The sequence below is a fragment of the Bubalus bubalis genome, chromosome 7 (genome assembly GCF_019923935.1).
Source record: "Bubalus bubalis isolate 160015118507 breed Murrah chromosome 7, NDDB_SH_1, whole genome shotgun sequence".
Classification (NCBI taxonomy): domain Eukaryota; kingdom Metazoa; phylum Chordata; class Mammalia; order Artiodactyla; family Bovidae; genus Bubalus; species Bubalus bubalis.
Window position 1 is genome coordinate 89,831,332 of NC_059163.1, and position 26,469 is coordinate 89,857,800.

Genomic DNA, 26,469 nt, shown 5'->3' on the forward strand with positions numbered 1-26,469 from the left:
GCCCCCAATCCCTCCCAGCATCAGAGTCTTTTCCAATGAGTCAGCTCTTCGCATGAGGTGGCTAAAGTACTGGAGTTTCAGCTTCAGCATCATTCCTTCCAAAGAAATCCCAGGGCTGATCTCCTTCAGAATGGACTGGTTGGATCTCCCTATAGGAACTACTTATCTGTAGAATTCAGGAGTAGAATTTCAAATGAAATATGCACTTTAGCTCATGATATGTAAATCAGGAATGGGAAAAAAGAAAAATAAGCATTAGTTAAGGAAACTATAACCAAACTTTTACATAGCATCTAAAAACTAAATTCAGACAATTGAGAATAGCATTTTATACCATCTCTAAAACCTAAATTTAAAAAAGTTCACATTTTGAAAGAAAGTGAAATTCATCTAGCAAAAAGACACTGCTCTTCTCTGAAATGTGCGTGAGTTCCCAGTGTTTTCCCTGCTCCAACCTCTACCTCTTGACAGTCAATTCTCAACAAAGAAATCATAGGTCTTCTCAGGAAGTTTAGTCAGGACATGTCACTTGCTGGAAATTTGATCAGAATAAAGGTCATGGCAAAGGCCTAAAAGTTCTACAGGATAAGATCCCAGGTCACCATGGACCTCCCTCCTTCCAGTCCATCCGTGCTCTCTCTCTCTCTCTCGCCTTAGCCCTGCCTTCCTTTCTGCTCCTCAGGAAAACCTGGGTACACACCCTCCTTAGGATATTTCCACTGGCTGTTACCTCTGTCTGGAACATTCTTCCTCCAAATAAGCTCATCACCCACTCTCTTACCAGCTTCAAGTTCTTCCCAAAGTTAAGACCATTTCAACTAGACCTCCTCGGACAAGCTATTTGAGATGTCATCCTCTGTCTTCCCTAGGGCTCCCCATCTCCCTCATCCTGCTCTGTTCTTTTTTTGTCCCATGACACTTCTCATCCTCTAACATAATATATTTATCACATCTTGTGTTTACTTCCTGTCCCCATCCTCATCATCTGCTAGAATATAGTCCCCACAACATCACGAACCTTTCTTTGCTCCCTGTTGGCTTATCCAAAGTGCCTCAAACCAGGCTGAGCACATAAAACATCCTCAGCAAATAAGAGTTAATAGTGCATGAATATTCACTCCTGAGCCTTCCCACTGGCAGCTCCCGTTCATATCACAGTCTGCCTGGCTTTTTCCACATGCACTTGCCACTGCTCACAGCCCCCTGGAACTAAAGGTCCACAGCTTCCCTTGACAGAATGCTCTGACAGGCTGGGGCAGGGATGCCCACCTCCTTCCACTCCCCTACATCTTTGTTCTCATCACCTTCACACAAGGCTGGATAAAGTATCACAGCGTACCAGGCATGGAGGCCGCCTGAAGAGAATCACAGCAGAATAAAGGCAGGTTGTTGAAATACCACAGTTTATGGGTCTATTCCTATATCTAAAGCAAAAGCACCAAAAATTTTAAATTATTCCCCAAAGAGGGCTTGCAGTCAACATGCCCCTCTCCCTATCCTTGCTCACTTGCCATGGCGTGCCACAAGGACTGCTAGGGGAGAGAGTGCCACTTCACACCTGGGTGGTTCAATCCTTCACTAACTTCCTTTAGCAGCTCCTACCCCCTGCTCTCTGATGGCTCAGTGGTAAAGAATATGCCTGCCAGTACAGGAGATGTGGGTTCAATTCCTGGGTCAGGAAGATCCCCTGGAGAAGCAAAAGGCAACCCACTCCAGTATTCTTGCTTGGGAAATCCCATGGATAGAAGGCTACAATCCTGGCAGGCTATAGTCCATGGGGTTGCAAAAGAGTTGGACACGACTGAGCAACTCAACAACAACAGCACCCCCCTGCTCTCAGAATTTCATCTTTGCCTAATAGGTCTCTTCCTCCTTCTATCAGGCAGTCCTCATGACAAAATAATCCCTCTAAGTACATCTTCCAAAGTCTGAATTGAGCCCACCTGAGGCAAAGAGCCGACTCATTGGACAAGACCCTAGTGACAGGAAAGATTGAGGGCAGGAGGAGAAAGAGGTGACAGAGGATGAGATGGTTGGATGGCATCACCGACTCAATGGACATGAGTTTGAGTAAGCTCCGGAAGATAATAAAGGATGGGGAAGCCTGGTATGCTGCAGTCCATGGGGTCGCAAAGGGTTGGACACGACTTAGCAACCGGCACTGGGGCAGGATGCATCATGAGCATCCAGCACTGGGCTCAACCCACCAGGACAGCTTTCTGCAGTATTCCATCATCTGGGTGAGGCACACAATGAGGGTTTCCTTGTCCATCCAGCAGCTGACACCAAATCAAGTGTGTGCGAGGGAGTGTCCACCCATGCACAAATATCTTCACAGATATGCATCATCCAGAAGAAATATTTATGGTCAAAAAGAGTGATCTGTGGATCACAATAACTGTGGAAAATTCTGAAAGAGATGGGAATACCAGGCCACCTGCCCTGCCTCTTGAGAAACCTATATGCAGGTCAAGAAGCAACAGTTAGAACTGGACATGGAACAATAGACTGGTTCCAAATAGGAAAAGGAGTACATCAAGGCTGTATATTGTCACCATGCTTATTTAACTTATATGCAGAATACATCATGAGAAACACTGAGCTGGAAGAAGCACAAGCTGGAATCAAGATTGCCGGGAGAAATATCAATAACCTCGGATATGCAGATGACACCACCCTTATGGCAGAAAGTGAAGAGGAACTAAAGAGCCTCTTGATGAAAGTGAAAGAGGAGAGTGAAAAAGTTGGCTTAAAGCTCAACATTCAGAAAACGAAGATCATGGCATATGGTCCCGTCACTTCATGGGAAATAGATGGGGAAACAGTGTCAGACTTTATTTTTGGGGGCTCCAAAATCACTGCAGATGGTGACTGCAGCCATGAAATTAAAAGACACTTACTCCTTGGAAGGAAAGTTATGACCAACCTAGATAGCATATTGAAAAACAAAGACATTACTTTGCCAACAAAGGTCCATCTAGTCAAGGCTATGGTTTTTCCAGTGGTCATGTATGGATGTGAGAGTTGGATTGTGAAGAAAGCTGAGTGCCGAAGAATTGATGCTTTTGAACTGTGGTGTTGGAGAAGACTCTTGAGAGTCCCTTGGACTGCAAGGAGATCCAACCAGTCCATTCTAAAGATCAGCCCTGGGTGTTCTTTGGAAGGAATGATGCTAAAGCTGAAACTCCAATACTTTGGGCACCTCATGCGAACAGCTGACTCATTGGAAAAGACTCTGATGCTGGGAGGGATTGGGGGCAGGAGGAGAAGGGAACGACAGAGGATAAGATGGCTGGATGGCATCACCGAGTCGATGGATGTGAGTCTGAGTGAACTCCGGGAGTTGGTGATGGACAGGGAGGCCTGGCGTGCTGCGATTCATGGGGTCGCAAAGAGTCAGACATGACTGAGCGACCGAACTGAACTGAACTGATACTAAGGAAGAAGATCAAATCTCTGAATGCAAAATACCCTATGCATGTTCTCCCCACAGAAGTAACAAGCCTACTTCTGCTACATGTTTGCCTCCATTTCCAGGCTGTGCTTGCCATTTATGTGAATAAGCTACAGGGGTCCAATGGTTACATTGACAAAGACTGAAAACCCCAAATCTCTGCAAGCTCAAGGGAGAAAATATGAACATTTATAATTCTGTGATGAAAATGTCTCTGGAGTTAAAGAGTTTGGTAAAGAAGAATTATACTTACAAACTTTATACAAGATGTCACCCATCAACTCTGGGAGACTTGACAAATCTAACTTTAGTAATTTGAGAGAAACCTTAATAGATCAGGGAGTATGTAAGAAATCAGAGAAGCCTGAGTTCCGTGGGACAGAGCAGACCACCAGATATAAATGTGCCTGGCTGGCTAGAAGTAAGAAAGAACATACCCTTGAAGACCCCAACAGTCAAGTGGGTTTCAAATTAAAAAATCAAGCAACATGAATGATTTTAAAACCAAACTACATTACAGAACCATCTGAGGTTGTCATCACTAATACTGATGGTCGAATTCCACTTCGAAAGACTAAAACCAGACGTAGTATGTAGGGCAGTTTTCCATGATCATAATGCACATGTTTAAATAATTAGGAAATAAAATAAAATGGTACCTAAGCATGAAAAGAGATCTGTCACTAATTCAGATGACTGACTACATTAGTTGCAAAGATCTAAAAGGAGAAAAAAAAACAACAGAAAAGTAATTGACTCCTACTAAAATAAACACGTATAAGATCACAAATGGCAACCACACACACACACGTGTGCACATGTGCATGCACACACAAATAATATCAAATAAACTTAAGTTCAGTTATTGAACTGTTATATTAAAATATAACAAAATAACCATTATTAAAAATGTACAGTTGGGGATCATCTCCTTCACCAGCTTGTGTTGCAAAGAATCCAGTCCAGTGAATTGTGTAAAGGTAGGTTGCTGCCTGTTCACACATCCTTAAGATTCTGGGCTCATGGATTATGTTTTGTAAATCAGTTAACTTACTAGCCAGAGATTAAGGTAAATTCTTCTAAGGACTAAAAGTTGACTTAGAGCATTAAGAAGGATTAATGTTTAGCTGTGGAGAAGCTAAAGCACCAGGATGGCATGTTTACGCAGTGCTGTAGATCACAATTAATCCAAAATTAGTATAAAAGATCAACAGCAGCCCCTTTTGCATGCCAGCTTGGCTTAGCCCTAAAACTCATGACTTATCATGGGGGCATTCGATGAGCAGAGTTCCACCCAGCCTGTCCTAATAGATGTAATGCTTTCAGAGCAAAATGTGCATTTGAAATGTTTAGCTTATGTGCCCTTTGCTTTCAGAAAATAAATGCAGAAGGCAGCCTTCTAATCTGTCTATCTTTTATCAATGTGGCAAATCTATTAAAGTTGCTGGACTGCTTATTAGACAAGATCAAATTTAATTTTCTAACAATACAACATAAACAGTATATTTGAAAAACTATTATTCTGCTTTAAATCAGCAAAGTCAGTCGTAAAAGACATGACCTTTTAGATGTATAAAATGCCTGTTAAATAGTTTTAAATCCACAAGAGATTTATTTATTTTTTGCATATGAAATATGACCTGAGAAAACTCTACACAATTTTTATAACTTAACTTATAAGTTTATATGTAGTTTTACTTCCTGTATCTACTGAAAATAATTTTAAGAGTTTATTTCTCTTCCATGGAAATACTTGTTTTCATTAAATATGTGAAAACTTTCTTTAAAAAGTGTATCAGAACAAGATTAAGTTGTCTATCTAATTATAGATGTATATTCGTGTCAGCTCTCCTAGCAAATTTTAATTTTATTTTCATAATCTTTTTTGATAGTTTAACTTGAAAAAAATCAGTTTATTTTCAATGTGATATGATTTTAAATTATTGATAGACAATATGCAAATTATTTGGGGTTGGTTAAAAAGTTCTTTTGGGGTTTTTCATAACACCTTACAGAAAAACTGGAATGAATTTTTTGGCCAACCCAAAACTAATACAGAGGAGGAAAATACCTTTACTCAAAAATACAATTTGCAAATTGCTCATACTATACTACTTCTATCAAAAAATATAGAAGGCATGTACCAAAATTGTGTACTATTATTCACAAAAAACTCTAGTTTGGGGAGAAATTCCTCATAAATATTCCCAAACTGCTAAAAGGTCTCTTTTCTGAATGTGCATTTGTGAGTCATACCTCAGAATGGACTCTCCTAGATGGACATCATTACAAGCGGTGGTTACCTTCACTCGCAATTATTGGGCAGCTGCTACGAACAGTACAATCTCTATCCAAACCTCACAGCGTATCAGCAGAGTAGGTAATAATTAGACCTGACTTTACATGTTAAGGAAGATCCTGAAGTTCAGAAAAGCTAAAAACAAGCAAAAACAAATAAAAAACACCCTGCTTCAGAACTTTTAACTTCTAAGTGGCATAGTTCAAGTATTAAAGAAGGCATTTGATTCCAAATTCAGTTATCTTCTCGTTATATATTATTTTCAAATGCAGGCTATACTGTCAAATACTGTAAATCTATTTTATACCATATTTAATATTTTCCATAAAGATTATAATAAAAATATCACTTGAGACTTAGATGGTTAAATAAAATTGGACAAATATAAACTATGCTATAACAATGAAATTTTGTCTTGAATTTAGGAGTTTAATTAAAGGATTTTTTGCCATTTTATTTATTTTTTAATTGAAGGATAATTGCTTTCAAGAATGTTGTTTTCTGTTAAGCATCAACAAGAATCAGCCATAGGTACACCCATGTCCCCTCCCTCCTGAACCAACCTCCCATCTCCCTCCCCATCTCACCCCTCCAGATTGTCACAGAGCCCCTGTTTGAGTTCCCTGAGTCATACAGCAGATTCCTATTGGCTAACTATTTCACATATGGTATTGAAAGTTTCCATATTACTTAAAAAGAGATTTTTTAAAATGTTTCTTTCTGTTCAGAATTTCAGGTCACCTAAAAGAAATATTTTATTTACTAATTCTGAATTTATTCCAGATTTGTAGTTCTTCAAGTTATATGTTGAAATGTAAAATAAAGCATTCTAAGACAGTGATGTTGAGATAACTTAAAATTTGAGAGGAAATGTTAGATTTTCCTTAATACAACAAGGCAAATGAAACTTTAAGTCATTGAAAATTTAAGTATTTTTTCAAAGCACATAATAAAATGCATACAATATTTATCAAGTATGTTGAGGAATTAAAGTTTTCTCAACATTAAAGCAATATAAGAATACAAAGCAAAAGATGGTCAGCTATAAATATTTAAAATAAGAAAGTTTTCTGTGTGCTTTCCATTTCCTCACTTAAAATAGGAAAATATGCATATTCTAGGGCCAAGATTTAATAAAATATATGATTGCTACTGTTCCATCAAGGACACTCCTAAGTTCAATTGTATTTTTTTCTTTGATGATAAACTGGGGCTACCCATCCAGCATGAAGACCTTGCCTTGACTCCTGCTAAGGGGCCAGTCAGCTCATTCACCTCACTACTGCTTATGCCAAGCTGTCAATACAACAAAAAGTAAATAAATAATTCAGTATTATTGTGAAAATATTGTTGATCTTGCTGACCCCACCCACCAGCAAGGGTCTTAAAGCTAAAAATATGATAATAAGGATTGTAGCAAGGATGATGCAATGCATGAGCTGAACTTGCCACATTATTCAGGAAGCACCACTTTTCCTTAATGAACAACTGACAAGCTATCGTTATTCCAATTTGTTTATCCAACTATAACTGTCTTGGAGGAAAGTGTACAAAGAAACCCTGTAACTCCAAGGAAAATGATTCTCAGCTTTTGTTCCCAGTGACAAATTTCAAGCTTTCCAGTGGAAATGTGAATTTTGAAAAACGTATTTGCTGATCTGAGTCTTACTGCTTCCTAATGCCTGAGCACTGTTCTGATGAGATGATGGTGACATTAACGGTGTAGTGTTTTGGTTTTTTTTTCTGGTTTTTATTTGTTTGTTTGTTTTCTTTTCGCAATTGTGTCAACTGTTTAGCGTCCAGACTTCCCTAGGTGATTAGAAGTGAGTCTCCTGCTGGCCTTGAGGAAATACTCATGTTGTGTCCACCCTATGTATGGAAGAGTCACATGGCAAGAAAGCGAAACAGCCTGTAGCTGCCAACAGTCAGGGGAAAAAAAAAAATGGGACTCCAGTACAACAGCTACAAGGAACTGAATTCTGCCAGCAAACAGGGAGCTTGGGAAAAGATCCTAAGCTCCAGATGAGAACACAGTCCTGGCCAGCACCTTGGTTTAGCCCGGGGAGAGACTGAATCAAGAACCTAGATAATATATACCCTGACGTTGGACTGTGAGATCAGAAATTCATGTTGTTTTAAGATACTAAATTTACAGTGATTTCTTGCACAACACTAGAGAACCAATGCAAGGGGCTAGGAAGAGCCCTTGTGATTCTAACTGACTTGCCATGAAAATAGGACTGGCGCAGTATAATTCCAGAAAGAATTTCCATTAATTTGATCTAAAATATATGTGCATCCATAATAAAATGAGTTACTTGCCTATTTCCTGGCCCCCTCCAAAAAAATCCAAGGCCCTAGACTTAGAATGGCGAAAATTCCTTCACTGACCACCTTCTGCTTTAAGTAAAATTAGACAAACTAAATGCTATCACTCCACTATTACCATAGTTGCTTTTTTAAAGTGGTTTATGGTAAAGCGTCTGCCTGCAATGCGGGAGACCTGGGTTCAATCCCTGGGTCGGGAAGATCCCCTGGAGAAGGAAATGGCAACCCACTCCAGTATTCTTGCCTGGAAAATTCCATGGACAGAGGAGCCTGGTAGACTACAGTCCATGGGATCTCAAAGAGTCGGACACGACTGAGCAACTTCACTCATATGAATTACAGTATAGAATACTTGCAGGTCATGGTGTGTCAGAGAATAAATAAATAAATATGGCTGTGTATACACATATATTAAATTCAAACTTCTGGCTATTTTTAAGTATAATTTCTATAGAATTCCTGTACTTAAACATAGTAGGCATAAGTGTTAGACAATGTTTAATGTAAACTCATTAACCTTCATACAAAAGCTGTGGAGTACTATTGAAAATCCCTTGGACAGAGAGGCCTGAAAGTTACAGTCCATGGGGTGGCTGGGAGTCCGACATGACCTAGCGAGTAAACCAACATCACTATTATTATCACCATTTTACAAATATTAATGAGATAACTGAGTCACAAAGAGGACAGGCGTATTGCCCAAAATCATCATAACAGCAAATGGTCAGGCTGGAATTCAAATATAGATAGCCTGACTCTGGAATCGACGCTCTTAACTATACAAAACTGCAGTATTAATGGTGAAAAGTGTACTTGAATTTGAAAGTAATCTCACCCACTTTGCTATACAGTTCTGATTTGATTTTAAAAAAGAAAGAGAAACTGCATATTTTTAAATCATTAATATATTTTCATATTTTGTCACTTTACCAACATAATTTCACAGGCATAATAATCAATGAATTATCAGTTTGGTTTAATTTTCAAAATGAGAAAGAAAAAGAAGTTAAATTTGCACTTTGCATTTGATATCATTACTGTCTTTGTCAATCTAGACATAATGAAAATAGAGACATTACAAATCTCTAAGACTGAGAAAAACTTTGAAGGTCTATAATTTAGTAAGATTTAGTAAATGAATCTTTTTTCTCTGTTTTTTTCTTTTTTTAAGCTAGAAATTTCTGCTCCAGAGCCCAGAGCTTTTTCAGTCTTTATTTTATTTGATTTCTCCATAACATGAAACTGCTGAACAAATTCCTCTTTCTTGAAATGCCTTCTTCCCTTGGATTCCATGACACCACACTCTCCTGCCTCTGTGCCTCCCTCTTTGGGGGACTCATCCTCCTCTGCTAATTTTTGAAGGATTGATTTCCCTCAGACTTTCACACTTAGACCTCTGTCTTCACACCGCACAGCCTACCAAATGACACGCTGAGTCTCAGTTTTATCTCTTGGGTTCTATCTCCATATCACCTCCTAAACATTTGTTCATAATGTCTCACAAGCATGCCAGACTCAAATGTGAATGCATCTTCCCCTCAAAATCCAAACCACCTCTTTTTTCTCCACCATCTCCCCCTTCCTTCTCCTTTCTTTCTCCTTTTTTTATTGTGTTCTGAGTGACACAGATAAGATAAATGATATGATAGCCCATATCATTTAAAGCTTGTATAATTCTGATTCATAAATAAACAAAACAAAGAATTTTACTACCACCTTCCTCCTTTGACCTAAGTTAAAATTCCCTTTATGTTACTACACTGAAACAGACATAACTCACACTTTCAGATACAAGCATATTTATTGAATGTAAATGGAAAGTAAAGACTTGATTCATTATTTTTGTAAGTTTGAAATTAAGTTTATAATTAATTATAAAATCACAGCATGATAGATGGCTGAATTCAGCCTAGCAATACAAAAAAGTAAGTAGTCTTACCTCCATTTTAAAGTTGATGAATCTGAATCCCAGTAAAAGACAATAGTTGATGCAAAATGAAAGTCATAAATTTGCAAATTTTATCCAGGAAACAGTTTTCTTAAAAAAAATTTTTTTTCATTTTTCAGCCATGCCATGAGGCATGTGGGCTCTTAGTTCCCCAACCAGGGATCAAACCCACATCCCCTGCTTTGGAAGCATGGAGTCTTAACCACTGGGCCACTAGGAAAGTCCCAAGAAAATACCATCATCTTGATCTACTCTTCTCTCAATCCCTGGTCTCATAGTTTTAAGAAGAAAAATTTGAATTGTACTTCTGGTACCTATGAGAAAGAAGCAGATGCTAGACTTTCACTATAATTAAAACAACATTAATATATTAGCAAGATTTATTAGATTGCATGTTCAGAGGAGATCAAAGTCTGGAGTCCAAGCGTGAGTGCATGGAAGGTCCTTCAGTTGTGTCCGACTCTTCACAACCCCACGGACTGTAGCCCGCCAGCCTCCTCTGTCTATGAGACTCTCCAGGCAAGAATACTGGAGTGGGTTGCCATTCCCTTCTCCAGAGCATCTTCCCCACCCAGGGATCAAACTTGCATCTCTTCTGTTTCTTGCATTGGCAAGCGGGTTCTTTACCACTAGTGCTACCTGGAAAGCAAGACTAGGATCTAAGACAGGTAATGTTTAGTGGAAAAGAGAAAAGGAACCACTGGGCAGGCCATTCTCAGAAAAGTCCTCAGAGCAGCTCTGAGGCAATTTCAGCATGCTGGAAATCTGAGTGAGAAAATGAGATAAAAACAGGGGTGTGAGGGTCTAAGAAGTAGATCACAGCTTGACATACTAAGACCACCTGTTCTCTAGCATGTCACTTGAGGTGGCTGGATACCCCTGACATACATCACAGAGCAATCCCAAAATCTCTGCCACAAGGAACGAATTCATGAAATACTCTTTAGAATCCTCTGTGACCTAGAAAATCTCAAAATTCCATAAAAACAAATTTATGAGTCATGTATATCTAATTCATTTCCTATTTTATCAATTTCCCCAAAGCAAAATTCCATATATTGGGTGGCTTATAGATGAAATGTGTTTTTAAAACAGAAATCTGTGATTTTTGCAAGTAATGCAATCATTCGAAACTATCTTTTTGTTCATGAAGCTCCTGTGTGCAGGAACTGAATATGTGTCGAACATTCTCTAAATCAAATAGTACTCCTTAGGAATCTTTGAACTACCTGTTTACTACCTGCCATTCCATACCTTCTTATCTTATCTTCTTGTCCGAAGTGTACCTTATTTCAACACATTGTTTGCACTCTTTGCTACATCAAGTAAACAAAACTGCTTACTAACCACTCCCCATTTTCTTCCAACTCAGCATAAACTTTTCCTAAGCAATACCCACACATGAATATATACTTTTAATTTTAAAAATCATCTTTTCCAAACTAATTTCTCTTGGCTCCTATAGCTCCAATTATTCTGAGAGTATACATATCTTTTTATCATTTCTTGCTCCAAGATTTTTGCACCTAGGCAAACATCTTTACCAGAGTTGTAAATTTTTTCCTGAAAATTGTGATTAAGAAACTTGAGCCCTAGGGAGAGACTACTCAGTTCAGATCCTAGCCCCACACCTTCGAGCTCTGTGAACTTAGCTCCTTAACTACCTTGTCTGAACTCTAAATGTCTTTCTCTGTGTAACAGGATAATAAATAATACTACCAACATCATTGTGTCGAGGATTAAGTAAGACACTGTACATAGAGCCCTTAGAACATAAATGCTCACTGATTAGAGGTGTTTTTCAGTAATAGTAGTAACAGTTACCTTAATTGTCGCCGAGAAAGCAGACTTTGTTAAGAGGTAATTCCTGGCTCCTGGGCTCTGCCACTAATTAGCTTTATGACTCTTGACAAGTTACTCAGTATATCTGAATCTGGTTTCATGATCTTTAAAATTGAGATAAAAGTGCCATAATAAAGGTACTCGAAAGATAAACTAATACGTGAACAATGCTTCACACACTACCTGGCATACTATACATGTTGTAAAATAACAATACTTATAGAGTATTCCCAAGTAAAGATGAAGAGAACTTACGTTAATGAAAAATAATTCAACAGATAACTCTGCTCCTTAACCATCTAGTCCCTTTACCCAGCTAACTCCTAGTCATTTGTCAAGTAGTAGCCCCAAAGTCACTGTGTAAAGTGCTCAGTAGCTTGGAAGAGGTCCTCAAGCTTCAGAAAGGATCACAGCCCTACTGAGACTTTGTCACCTTAACGATGCCCCAGTCTAGGTTAGCACAAATGCTGTATGCTCCCCCAGAGCACCCTACACTGCCATTTACCATTCACACCATTTATCATTACTTTTCAATCCAAACCTACTTTGCTAAGCTACCAATAATAATTCAGGGGAGACAGGAACCACATCTAAATTGTGGGCTGCTGTAATCCCAGGCATAAGAACAATGCAGAGTATAACTTCAAACTTATTAATAAAGTGAATCAGTAAGTGAAAGACATCGGCTAAGATTCATATGGTTTGAAGAATCACAGAAAACTACCAAGGAGGTTTAAAGGAAGGAGAGATTCTATCCACTGGAGGCCATCCTACAGGGAACTTGACAAGAGAGAAGGCTTTTAAGAAGGTCGCGAATGTTAAATGGGACTTTATTATATGGATATTGAAGAGGGTCATGTATTAATAAGGGGAACATTTTTGGAATCTCAGAAAGAGTCCTCAGTAAATAGCACCCGCTTTCCCATCCAGGTTTTGAGCAAGTTGAGAAATAACAAAAGTAAACTAAAATATGGATTTTACTACTGACAGATGCCATGTTGAAGAGTGCTGCTTAGTTCTAGAGCCAAATGCACCCATTTGTGGAATCCTGGAGTTAGGAAGACTGACCCAGCCAATGGGTCAGTCCAAAGCAACCCCAAACTTGTGTCTTGACAGCAAAGGGGCCTAAATTCAGCAGCTAGCTCCCAATTAAAGAATGACAGAGATATGCTGAGCATTCCCAATCATCCTACCCAAATTTACTCATCTGAAAAATTACTTCATTCTCCTAGGGTTAGAGAAGGAAAAGACAGAAAACAATCCATTATTGTTCTGAAGGACAATCTCTCCTCATGGAAACCAAGAGTGAAGGAAGGCATTTTTCTCCTTTGAACAGTCAAAGGGTTCTGTGTCCATATCCAGAGAAAACCATAACTGAAAATGATAACATCCACCCCAATGTTCTAACATCCACCCCAATGTTCATAGCAGCACTATTTAAAATAGCCAGAACATGGAAACAACCTACCTGTCCATTGACAGAGAAATGACATATGCAATGGAATTGTACTTAAGCATAATAAAGAACAAAATAATACCATTTGCAGCAATGCGGATGGATCTAGAGATTGTCATACTGAGTGAAGTAAGTCATAGAGAAAGAGAAGTACTGTATGATATCACTTAAATGTAAAATTTAAAAATATGGTACAAATGAACTTACTTACAAAACAGAATCTAAAGTTACCAGGGAAAATAGCAGGTATGGGAGGGATAAATTGGGAGATTGGGACTGACATATACACACTACTCTATATAAAATATACTCTATATAAACTCTATATACTCTTTATATATACTCTATATAAAATACCAATAAGGACTTCCTGTATAGTACAGGGAACTCTTCTCCATATTCTGTAATGGCCTATATTGAAAGAGAATCTAAAAACGAGTGGATATGTGTATATGTATAACTGATTCACTTTGCTGAACAGCAGAAAATAACACACCCTTGTAAACTGACTATACTCCAATACAATTTTTTTAAGTGTATATTGGGAATGACCATGAAGTTCAAGTTATTGGGGTGCGAGACATTTGAAAGGACATGTTAGGGATAGTGTTGTTTCTCAGTCGCTAAGCCATGTCCGACTCTGACCCCATGGGCTGCAACATGCCGGGCTTCTCTGTCCATCACCAACTCCCAGAGCTTCCTCAAACTCATGTCCATTGACTTGGCGATACTATCCAACCATCTTATCCTCTGCCCCCTTCTTCTTTTGCCCTTAATCTTTCCCAGGATCAGGGTCTTTGCCTGTAAGTCTGTTTTTCGCATCAGGTGGCTGAAGTATTGGAGCTTCAGCTTCAGCATCAGTTTTTCCAAAGATTATTCAGGGTCGGTTTCCTTTAGGATTGACATGTTAGAGAGTTAGGTTGAAATAATGGGTCAGGGATTGGAAAGTGCTCCAATTGATACAATGAAATATTTCTACATAATTTTAAAGAAAGATATAGTCATTTAGAAATTTCCAGGAAGAATAGTACATGATCCAAGCTACTCAGAGTGACAGCATATTGCAACAGTGAGAACTATGGAGATAGGCTGGAGCTAGATTTGCTGGGTTTTCCACCTGTTTCTCTTTTTTTTTCTTTAATCTGCCAAAGATAAGAGTTAGGCAAATCTGCATGCAATTATCTATTCTATCGCTTATTAGCTCAGAAATCTTCGATAAGCTACTTAATCGTTCTGAGACTCAGTTTTATTACCATTATATCTAGATTGGCTAGATTGATTTTAAAATGAAATAATTATGTAAAGTGCCTAGCAGCTAGCAGATGCTCAGTTAATGGTTCCTGGAAGAGGAAATGGCAACTCTCGCCAGTATTCTTTCCTGGAAAATTCCACGGACAGAGGAGACTGGCAGGCTTCAGCCAGTGGGGTCACAAAGAGTCAGACACAATTGAGCACAGACATACAGTTAATGATTACTACTATTTTTATCATTATTGTGTAATCTCACAGAATATATGTCCTCTGAGAACATGAACTAAAGGTTTTCATTGTGTACAGAATTATTTTAGGACATAAAATAGTGCTTCACCATAGAAGTGACAGGATGAAAACTAATTTGAGATTACAAACAGGAAGATGAGTCAGGCTGCCTGTTCCTTCAACAGACCTCTGGCTGCACGGTATTATTAATAGTTTTAGAATCTAGTGACTTTTCAAGTTATTTGTAAATAATTTTCTACATATAATACAGATCACAGATCTGAGAACTGAGAGAGCCACTACATTTAGGTCCCAAAGAGCATAGAAAATCCTACGTATCCTGACCAGGCATAAGTCACTGTTCGTTAAAAGTAGTATTTGTTTCTCTTTTTAAAAATCTATGATAACTAGTTCAAGTTTTTAGCAAATAATATTAAAGTGAACATCAGGATGCTTTACAATTAGTTCATGTCACTTTATAATTTGGTATTACAACAAACAGGCATTGTGCAAGGGAGGAGCATTAGCAAATTGGTTCTTCTTTAGACAAAGCTGAAAAACATATTTTTAGTTGCAGGGAACAGCACAACAGAACCTACTATAATCATATACAGATGATGGGAATTTGTCTAATGTTTTATGGTGAATCATTGATGAGGCCAGCAGAAGGAAAATTTGTAGAAATAAAATCACCTTGACAGTAGAGTACCAGGGTCAAAAAGCAAAGTCAAGTCACTGTTCTTAGCTTTAATAAAAACAGTATGATCTGTCATCAACACAGCATTTTTACACTCATGGACAATGCACTCTGAGATCTCCTGCTGGCTTTCATTTGATTTTTACCAAAACCAACAAAGGACAACTTATAGCTGGTGATTCACTGTGACAGGAAAAAGCCGTAAAGATACGCATGTTTAGACCCTTGTAAATAAACAGTCTCCAGTGTGATTTTTCAATACAAAGGACATTATCCAGGCTGTAGAGGAACAACCACTGCGTTTTTCTAAATTGTGAATCCATGTCTAAAGATTAAGGAAAAGCAATTATTTTGCATGTCATTGCCGTGCATCTCAGGCTGCTCTCCAACTGAGCTGAACGTAGTCTTTAGGTATAAAATAAAAAGACAAGCCTCCTATTGAGACTGAATAGTGCCATGTAGTCTCCATAACAATACTGCCAGATAGCGAAGCCAAACAAACAGAATAATTAATAATTAAACACAAAGATTAAAAGAGATTATCACTGGGGTTCTACCTAAGAAATGGTGTGAACTCAGTAACAAGCTCCCATTCTTCATCTCTAGACGGTTTTCTTTCCTAATCAAATGAGATACAATACAGAATGAGAAAGGATAAATTTTTTAAAATATTTTTGTATATCACTCTTGCTATAATTTTTCAAAAGGAAGTTTCAACCAAACCAAATTAATAAGAACAGGTAGCATATTATTTCTTGGTAACTATTACTTCATTGCATCAAATTTGTGTCCTGAAATGTGTATTCTCTTATTTTTGAAGTTATGTAAAACTAAAATAAATGAATTACTAGCCACCTCAGAAATTAGATCATGGCAGCTTCATTCTGTAGTTTACATGTTAAAAGCTGTGGCTCTGAGTAAAATAATGAAAAGGAGAAACTTGATTAGGTAAAAAAAAAAAACAATCATTTTAAACTGCTGGCCATATCTACAGTATATTGTTTTATTTCTTTGACTCTTTCATTTAATTAACTCTCATTTAGCAACTCAAGGCAGAAGTATGTCAGCACTCACGTTTGCTGTAGAAATAACTGGCTGGGTTTAGCAACATACTAAAAGAGAACATTCTAACATTATTGGCTTTAATAAGAGACCTACAGCTTTTAAAAATGAGATGCTACGATACTGGATACTTGGGGCTGGTGCACTGGGACGACCCAGGAGGAGGGTGTGGGGAGGGGGGAGAGGGAGGGGGGAGAGGGGAAGGGGAGGGGGGAGGGGGAGGGGGGAGGGGGGACGGAGGGCACGGGTGTACCTGTGGCGGATTCGTTTCGATGTTTGGCGGAGCTAATACAATATTGTAAAGTTTAAAAATAATATTAAATTAAAAAAAATAAAAATGAGATGCTAGACTACACGACCCCTCCCCCAATATGAATAATGTATTTATCCTCCAATAAAGTGAACTTTTCCTAGTCGAGTTTCAAGTGCATCAACTTGAGCAATGTAATACAAATCCCCTCCCGTCATTTGTAAAAAGATCCCGAAGTTCTACGTTGAATCATCTTAGTTCTACTTTGAGAGGATTAAAGATATAATTATATTGTCTTTTTTTTTTTGCTTTTGGTTTCACTTTTCAGGAAAAAAAGGAGTGATGAGATAATAAAATGAACAATTTCGAAAGCAAACTGATGTTACTTCATCTGGTTAATGGGAAAGGATTTTTCCCCCTAGCACATCAGAAAGTAATTTACTTAAAGGAGAGATAGTTATGATAAAACTCAATTTAAACAAGGTGGTTTAAGATTTGATAAGATTTGGAAGACCTAATTATTTACATTAAATTCTAAATTCTCAGTTCAGTTAACCTTTCCTTTCACATCATCACAATACTTCACAAAGAGCCATAGGACAATGTCATTTGACAGTGATTACTAAAATATTTTAAAAGAGTAATTTTTAAGTGTTAGAATGCCTAAAGATTAAAAAAAAAAAAAGCTAGAATCTGCTGGGTTCTTTGACTTGTTTTCAGCACTGCTCCTGAATTCCAAATCCTTTCTTCTTTCCTTGCAGAGTCTTTCACATTCCTGGTCTCCTCACTTCATATTCCTACTGCTTCCACTCTCTTTTGGGGAGATACTCACCAAACCTCTTTAGATTATTACACAAAAGCCTCTAAGTTGGCCTTCCTACCTAAAGCCCCTTCCTCTTCCAGTCCATCCACGTCCCAGCCATATCAAATCTTCCTAAATAACCACTTTAATTGTCTCCCATGTCCTCTCTAGGAACCACTGATTGCCTATTTATTTGTGCTCAGAAAGAATGCAAGTCTGCCCCTGCATACCTGGACATCATGAAGAAGTGCCATCTGCCTGCCCGGCAAAGGCTAATCCTCCCACGTCTCACCAGGCTGACCAAATTCTACAGCTTCCCAGAGGACAGACACACTCCCTCCTCTATTCCTTTGGCCAGGCTCATGCTGAAATGCCTACCCCTCCTTTCCTCCTCATTTCTTCTTTAAAGTTCACCTTCTCAAAGCTTCTTGATGGCCCCAAGCAGCATAGTTATAGGGATCCCTGTTTTATTCCTTCCATATCTAAAGATAATAACAGCATTATCTTCCTATTACAGTGGCTTGCTATTATAGCCACTACCACCACTTATTCATTCTTTCTGTGCACAAGGCACCATGGTAAGTGTTTATATAGTAAAATAATGTAGATTAACTTATGTAATTCTTGTGAAAATCCTAAGAAGGATGAGTAACTTGAAGCTCAGAGTTTAACAATCTTTCCTCTTGCCATAGGACCAGAAGGCAAGACAGCTGGCATTTGAAACCACAAGTGTCTGACCCCAGAACCTCTATTCTTAATAAATATCAAATAGTGTTTTCAAATATTTATTTCATATGCATCACAAGGCTATCTTGCAGGCAAAGATTTTGGAGATCTTCACCAAAATCTCTGATTGCTAAAACACTACATGTAGCATTATTCGGATGTATAAGCAATATTTCTGAATCTCTTTTATTGCTTTATGCTCTTTTCTGTTATCAGTTTATCTCTATTGCTAGCAGTTAACTGGATTAGTGTGATTTTTAAAAGAGCCAAAATTTGAAATTAAAATGACTATGGCCTAGAGATGTTGAAAATAGGAAGGAGACAAGTAAATATTGAAGACATAAACCGATTCTAGTTCTGAGAAATATACCGAGCAGATAGAAAAGTGGACAGAGTAACTAGAGTCATGTGGCTTTTTAAGAAATACTTCACTATAGGCAAATTTAGCAAAATGTGTGTGTGTGTGTACACTAAGTCATTCAGTCATGTCTGACTCTTTGTGACCCCATGGACTATACTCTCCAGGTTCCTCTGTCCATGGGATTTCCCTAGCAAGAATACTGGAGTGGGTGGCCATTTCCTTCTCGAGGGGATGTTCCTGACCCAGGGATTGAACCTGGGTCTCCTGCACTGCAGACAGATTCTTTACTCTCTGAGCCACCTGGGAAGCTCAGAAAATGCATCGGTTTAGTTCAGTTCAGTCATGTCCAACTCTTTGCGACCCCATGGACTGCAACATGCCGGGCTTCTCTTTCCATTACCAACTTCCAGAGCTTGCTCAAACTCATGTCCATCGAGTCGGTGATACCATCGAACCATCTCATCCTCTGTCATCCCCTTCTCCTCCTGCCTTCAATCTTTCCTAGCATCAGGGTCTTTTCAAATGAGGCAGTTCTTCGCATCAGGTAGCCAAAGTATTGGAGCTTCAGCATCAGTCCCTCCAGTGAATATTCAGGACTGATTTCCTTTAAGATTGACTGGTTTGATCTCCTTGCAGCATAAGGGATTCTCAAGAGTCTTCTCCAACACCATACATTAAAAGCATCAATTCTTTGGTACTCAGCTTTCTCTATGGTCCAACTCTCACATATATTTTATGGGTGATTTTGAAAGTCTATGTCCAGTTAAATACAGAGGCAGTGCAATCTTATGATGTATTGCCAGCTCAACAAGGATGCAGATGAATCCATGCGCAGCCGTCCAGACCATATTTAGTCATCATGTGCCAGGTCACACCAGGCCCTGTGCTGGTTTCTGGTAAACTGTGGTGACAAAGGCAGCCACAGACTCCAATGGCATCTAGCTAGTCAACCTCCAAAATCAACTGAAGCCGCACCTTCTGCACAAAGTCTTCCTTAGTAACCCTTATTTCTTCTCTCTCTAGAATCTTCTAAAATTCTCCCAAATCATATAGCACTTAGCACTGTGCTTAAAAACACAGGCTTAGGGACTTCCCTGGTGGTCCAGAGGTTATGAATCCACCTGCCAAAGCAGGGAACACAGGTTCAATCCCTGGTCCAGGAAAATCCCACATGCCTTGGAGCAACTAAACCTGTGTGCTACAAGTACTGAGCCTGTGCTCTAGAGTCTGGGAGCTGCTACCACTGAAACCCATGTGCCTAGAGTCTGTCCTCTGCAACAAGACACGCCGCTGTGATGAGAAGCCTGTGCACAGCAACTGGAGAGTAGCCCCCGCTCACCAAAACTAGAGAAAACCCGCGTGCGGTAGACCAATGTAACCAAGAATTAAATAAATTAAACAAAAAAACCGCAGGCTTAGAAGCCAATTATTTTTAATCCACATTTTGCACTTACTAGCTCTGTGTCTTTGAGCAAGTTACTTAATCTCTCTATGCTTCACGAGGACAATATAGTTTTCCACTTCATTTGGTTGTTGTGAGGATTAAATGAATTAGTACTGTAAAGCAGTCGGAGTGTTCCGGTAGACAGTAAGAACTCAACAACTGTGAGCTATTCTTATATGATTATTGCCACCTCCCACCACCACCATCACCAGCATCATCATTTGACCCCTGTCATATATTTTTGTGTATTAATTACTTTGACATGTGTTCCAGAAACTCTTCTCATGAATGATGCATGATCTTCACTATAGCTTCATATGGAGACTGCCACTGTTAATTAATTTGTTTATTTGGCTGCCATGTCTCAGTTGTGGCACACAGGGTCTTAGTTGCCATGCATTGTGACTCTCGGGCCCAGTTGCCCCACAGCATGTGGGATCTCAGTTCCCTGAGCAGGGATCAAACCTGTGTCCCGTGCACTGGAAGGCAGATTATTAACCTCTGGACCACCAAGGAAACCCCAAGATGGACACTGTGTCCTTCATAATCAATACTGTTAACAGACAGCCATTGTATGTAAATACTTCCTCTATATAGTCAAATGCATGAAAACTCTTGCCATTCATTTCTTCAGAAGATGGCAAAAAGGATCTTAGTTTTTTTCTACCAGGAGAACTCTGATTTAAGTCTCAAGAGGCTATTTACTTCCAATCAAACCATAGTGTGGTGCCCATTAACTCTGCAGGCAGTTTTGCCAATAAACTCTAAAAGACCATACTCTAAGATGGACTCAGTTTTGAGAAGCAGGCAAAGAGCCTGATAAATACAATGCTACCAGTAAAAACTCAAAGAATATTCTCTATAAACATTAAGACAAGATGTGAGAGAAGGGATCTTAGATAAATCATTTCAAATATAGAGTCAATTGCTTTGCTTTCAATCCCCTTGAAAGGAAAAACGATTATGCTTTTTAGCTGTCAGAACAAAACTCTAGGGTAATTCATAAGGCTTTATATTAACACATATAAAACAAAATGAAAAACAGCTTCACAGTATGACCTTACACTTGAACAAAATCTGGAGCAAGTGTATTGTAGGCCAGATTAATACCCAGTTTACCAGGCAAATAAATTCCACAGTGAGTCAGCCTCCTGCTTCTTTATTCTGCCTATGAGGGAATCACAGCTCTAGTTTTAAATAGAGCGTAGATATTTCACAACAAAATAGAAGCAACTGCTCTAAGCAAAGCAACGATTTTTTCTTTATTAAGTTTAGGGTTTGTTTTTTTTTTTTCTTTTTTTCAAGGCTTTAAAAAGCAGTTAAGAAAGATTTACAAACTGCAGGAGGAGTTAGAATTGCACTTAGGAGCTGGGATATAAAATAGTGCGGTGGTGTTACTGTTACCTGCGTGTATTTTAAGTACAATATATTGAACAATACCGTACACAAAAAGGAAGTGTATTTACTACAGAGGAGACAGTCGGCTGGGGCTCTTCAAAAGCAGATATTTCAGAGTTTACTTTCACATGGGTTTTCACTTTTTGACCTGCTCTTGACCTGGGTAATTCTTGCAGACCAGTGAGTTTAACAAGGCCTGGGATCTATTAAAAGAGTGGTAGCCTGCCTTTTACTGAGTAGCACACTGATGGTTTAAAGTAAATGTTATGGTTTGTCACAGGAACCAATTTGGTTACCGTTTGTTCTTCCTGCCTCTGCCTGCTGATATTTTTGCAAGTGTTTTCTATTCTTCAAATTCTACAAAGAAATGTGCATGCTGTTATTTTAAACTTGGGCATCTCTCTTTTTTTAGCGATTCATATTTTAAAACTGGGCAACGTTTCCTTTGTGTACTCTTTGGTAGTACTTGAACCCATGCGGCACAGACATGAAGCCCATTATCTGTTCAGTGCAGAATAATGATTAAGTCACTCTCTCAGTTAACTACAGATTTTAAAATCCTGTTAATACAAGCATTGGCCCATGCTTGACAGGAAAAAAAAAATGAGATCCCCATTGATTACAAAATATAATAAAAAATTATTTTTAAGTGTTTCCATTTACATACTATATTATTAATGGACTAGATGAGGGGAACTTCATAAATCTTACTAGATAGTACTCTAAGGCTAATTAAACATAAAACTGACTTCTTACTACTTTTTCTAATATCAGTTAACTCAGGATCAATTTAAGAGATGAAGCTAACAACATACCAAGCCTGTGGCAAAATGAAAAGATAAGCAAATATCAGCTGGCTTGATTTTGTCCAAGAGTTTGTATAAGCTGGATTTGACATGCATGCAGAGGGAGATGAATCCAGGCCCTGGATGGAGTCTTCTATCTATCCCCTGTGTGGCATTAAGAACAAAGATTCTGTGTGTTGTGCAAATTCTCTGACTTATGTCTTTTTGGATGCTTTCTTTTTATTTTCTTCAAATGAAGATATACAGTGCTATCTACCAATGCTTCCAAGTCTTATTACCAATAAATATTACCGATACTTCTAAGTGTGGCTTCCCTGGTGGCTCAGTGGTAAAGAATCCGCCTGCAGAAGATGCAGATTTGATCCCTGGGTCAGGAAGATCCCCTGGAGAAGGAAATGGCAACTCACTCCATTTTTGCCTAAAGCATCTCATGGACAGAGGAGCCTGGTAAGCTAAAGTCCATGGGGTCGCAAGAGTTCAACACGACTTAGCAACCAAACCACCATCACCACCACCACCAATACTTCTAAGTGTTACAAATCTTTGTCACTGCAAAGTAGTCCCATTATTTCAATGACTGAAACAAAAAGATGAGACTGAGATAGGGTAGAGATGACACTGAGTAGCAGTTACACACTACTCTATTGATACCCATAAAACATCAAAATTACCAACACATAGGTGCATGTAGTAAATATTTACCATATACATTATTCAAAATAAAATATTTAGTTAAATAATGCAGAGGTAATTCTGTTGCAAAAGTGTTTCCACCTCTACTAGTATCTGAATGCTTTGTATATATTATTTCATTTACTCCTCACACCAACCCTCTATAGTAGATATTATTATTTTTAATTTCAAAAAAATATCCTGAAGGTCAGAGAAGTTGAGAAACTTGACCAAGGTTATAGAGTTGGTTAAATTACAGATGGGGATTCTAAGGGCTATCTGTGTAGCTACCAGACCTTGTGCATTTCCCCCCCACACATCACCAACTCCCAAAAACAAGGATGGTAGGAATGAATGAAACAGAAAGTCCAGTTTAGAAATGTAACTTATCTAATGCAGGTACACTGTTTTTGCCTTTTTTTCCCCAAATTATGCTGATCAGGGACTATTGACAAGATTCTTTACTAAAAGTACTAATATGAAAACATTATTATTGTCTTCTAAAGGATACAAATTTAAAATCCATTCAAAGGACATAATCTAAGTAGCACTAATTAACTAGAAACATGAACCTTTTACTGTCATTTATAAAAAAAAAAAAGAAAAAGAAAAAGAAAAACATGATGTTTGGGAAAGAAATGTGATTGACTGGAAACGGCTCAGCAGTCACTTGATGGATATTGGCTCCGTTTTACTTTCTGATGATGTAAAACAGAAGGATGAGGCCCGGCACACACAGTGAGATCACATAAACAAGTAGCTACAAAGTGGAGTGACGAGGGATTTAAAAGATATTTGAAGAAAATATAAAAATAAGAAATGCTCAGCTCTCCTTAAATGTCAGAGAAGGCTACAAGAAAGAAGAGAGGAAGTGAGGGGACCTTCAGGGATAAGGCAGCCGCAAAAGAGAACTAAAAGCTGGTGAAGGAATTAGCACAACTGAGGGATGGAAGCAGACAACACAGCAGACTCCAGTGTGATTCTTCAAAATCTCTGCATGTTGAAAACAGTGGGGAATTTTTTTTTTTTTCTTTTTTGACTTTTCATTTTTTTTTTTGGCGTTTTATTTTTTTTTAATATTTTTTTAAACTTTACAATATTGTATCGGTTTTGCCATATATCAACATGAATCCACAGGTATACATGTGTTCCCCATCCTGAACCCTCCTCCCTCCTCCCTCCCTGTACCATCCCTCTGGGTCGTCCCAGTGCACCAGCCCTAAGCATCCAGTATCATGCATCGAACCTGGACTGGTGACTCGTTTCATATAAGATATTATACATGTTTCAATGCCGTTGTCCCAAATCATCCCACCCTCTCCCTCTCCCACAGAGTCCAAAAGACTGTTCTATACATCAGTGTCTCTCACTGGGGAATTTTTTAAAAAATTTGATGCCTAGGCCCTAGCCAGGCAATTATAATCTCCTAGAGTAGCAAAGTAGGAAGAGAGAAATCTATTAAGATGCTAAGATACTTTTGGAAACCAATGACGCTAAAGATTGACTTGAAGAAATGAATCAGACACCCCATACTAAAACAGAAAGGAAATAAATATTAATATGGCCCCATAAAAGGATTATGGGAAATTCTTGAAGCATTTTATATTGCTTTTTTAAATGTAGATATACATTGTATATGCTGTTTTGTATGTATTACCTATTTCACAATAAAAAAGAAGTCAATTGTCTTATTATATTAGCTGCCATTACAAATATGATCCAGTATCATCTCTTTCTCATTTTATTCACTCAGACTTTATTGAATTTTCACCATACAATCTCTTGCAGCAGGACAAAATATTATTTGTGTTAAAACAATTAAGACTATTAACTCTCAACAATTTCCCCAAAGAATACCCTGGGCAATTGTAAGGTTGTGGCCTCCAAATCCCTCAATGGCCAGGGAAAATAGATTGACACTTTTTGTGATGATGTCATGAGCATATGTCAGCAACATCCATAGGAGTAAACTCAGGGACATGTTTACCTGAATTAAGTTATAGAAAAAAACATACCTGTTAGAAGAAAATTGAAAAGATACTAAGTACATCATCTTATGTATTACAAGAAATGGTACTCACAGAATTAAAAAATAAAATTACAACAAAGAGATGCAAAGTAAGGATTAAAAGGATGAGGGCTAACCGGTCTTTGCTTCTGGCAGCACTGAGAAAACAAGATGACTGATTCTTTAATAAACACTGAGCAGAAAGAGCACAACATCTCTAATAAATGGGTGCAAGTGGCAAATGATACCTTCTCTGAAGATAGAACCAGAGCGAAGAGCTTAAATACATAAGAAAAACAGCACATGAAGCATATCTATATTTCTTAATATGAAGAAAAAAATAAGCAGCCATGAAATTAAAAGACGCTTACTCCTTGGAAGGAAAGTTATGACCAACGTAGATGGCATATTCAAAAGCAGAGACATTACTTTGCCAACAAAGGTCCGTCTAGTCAAGGCTATGGTTTTTCCTGTGGTCATATATGGATGTGAGAGTTGGACTGTGAAGAAGGCTGAGCACCGAAGAATTGATGCTTTTGAACTGTGGTGTTGGAGAAGACTCTTGAGAGTCCCTTGGACTGCAAGGAGATCCAACCAGTCCATTCTGAAGGAGATCAGCCCTGGGTGTTCTTTGGAAGGAATGATGCTAAAGCTGAAACTCCAATATTTTGGCCATCTCATGCAAAGAGTTGACTCATTGGAAAAGACTCTGATGCTGGGAAGAATTGGGGGCAGGAGGAGAAAGGGACAACAGAGGATGAGATGACTGGATGGCATCACTGACTTGATGGACGTGGGTTTGGGTGAACTCCAGGAGTTGGTGATGGACAGGGAGACCTGGCGTGCTGCAATTCATGGGGTCGCAAAGAGTCGGACACGACTGAGTGACTGAACTGAACTTAACTGAACTGAATAATTAAAGACCAAGTGGAATAATAATCAAGAAGCCCAAAATGAAATTCCACTGCCCTCTATCCATAGACAAATTGAATTTTGCAAAACAAGTTTGTTTGTTTTGTTTTGTTTTTAAGTGGAGGGGAGAATGACAACTAAGTCATTTTTATCCTTGGTAACTTAGAAGGTGATAGAAAAGAATATTTGACCTAATGATTTTCCAAATTTCAATTAGGATGAATATGATGGGTACAAGCATATATGTAGGCAAATTTCAGCCTGTAGTAAGGAATACATACACGGAAGAGACTGAACCTCATCTGGTCTTCTATGTAATGCTGTAATGATGAATTAAAATATAAAGCAATAATGTCTAAGCTTATTTTGAAAACAAAATATTATTCATTGGAACATAAAACTAATCTCATATAGTCTCCAAGTACTAGAGAGACCTGAAAAAATAGGGAAAACTTGTGAAAGATAAGATAATACTTAAGTCATTAGCACATGAATTGCTGACCAAAACTAAATAATCAAATTATA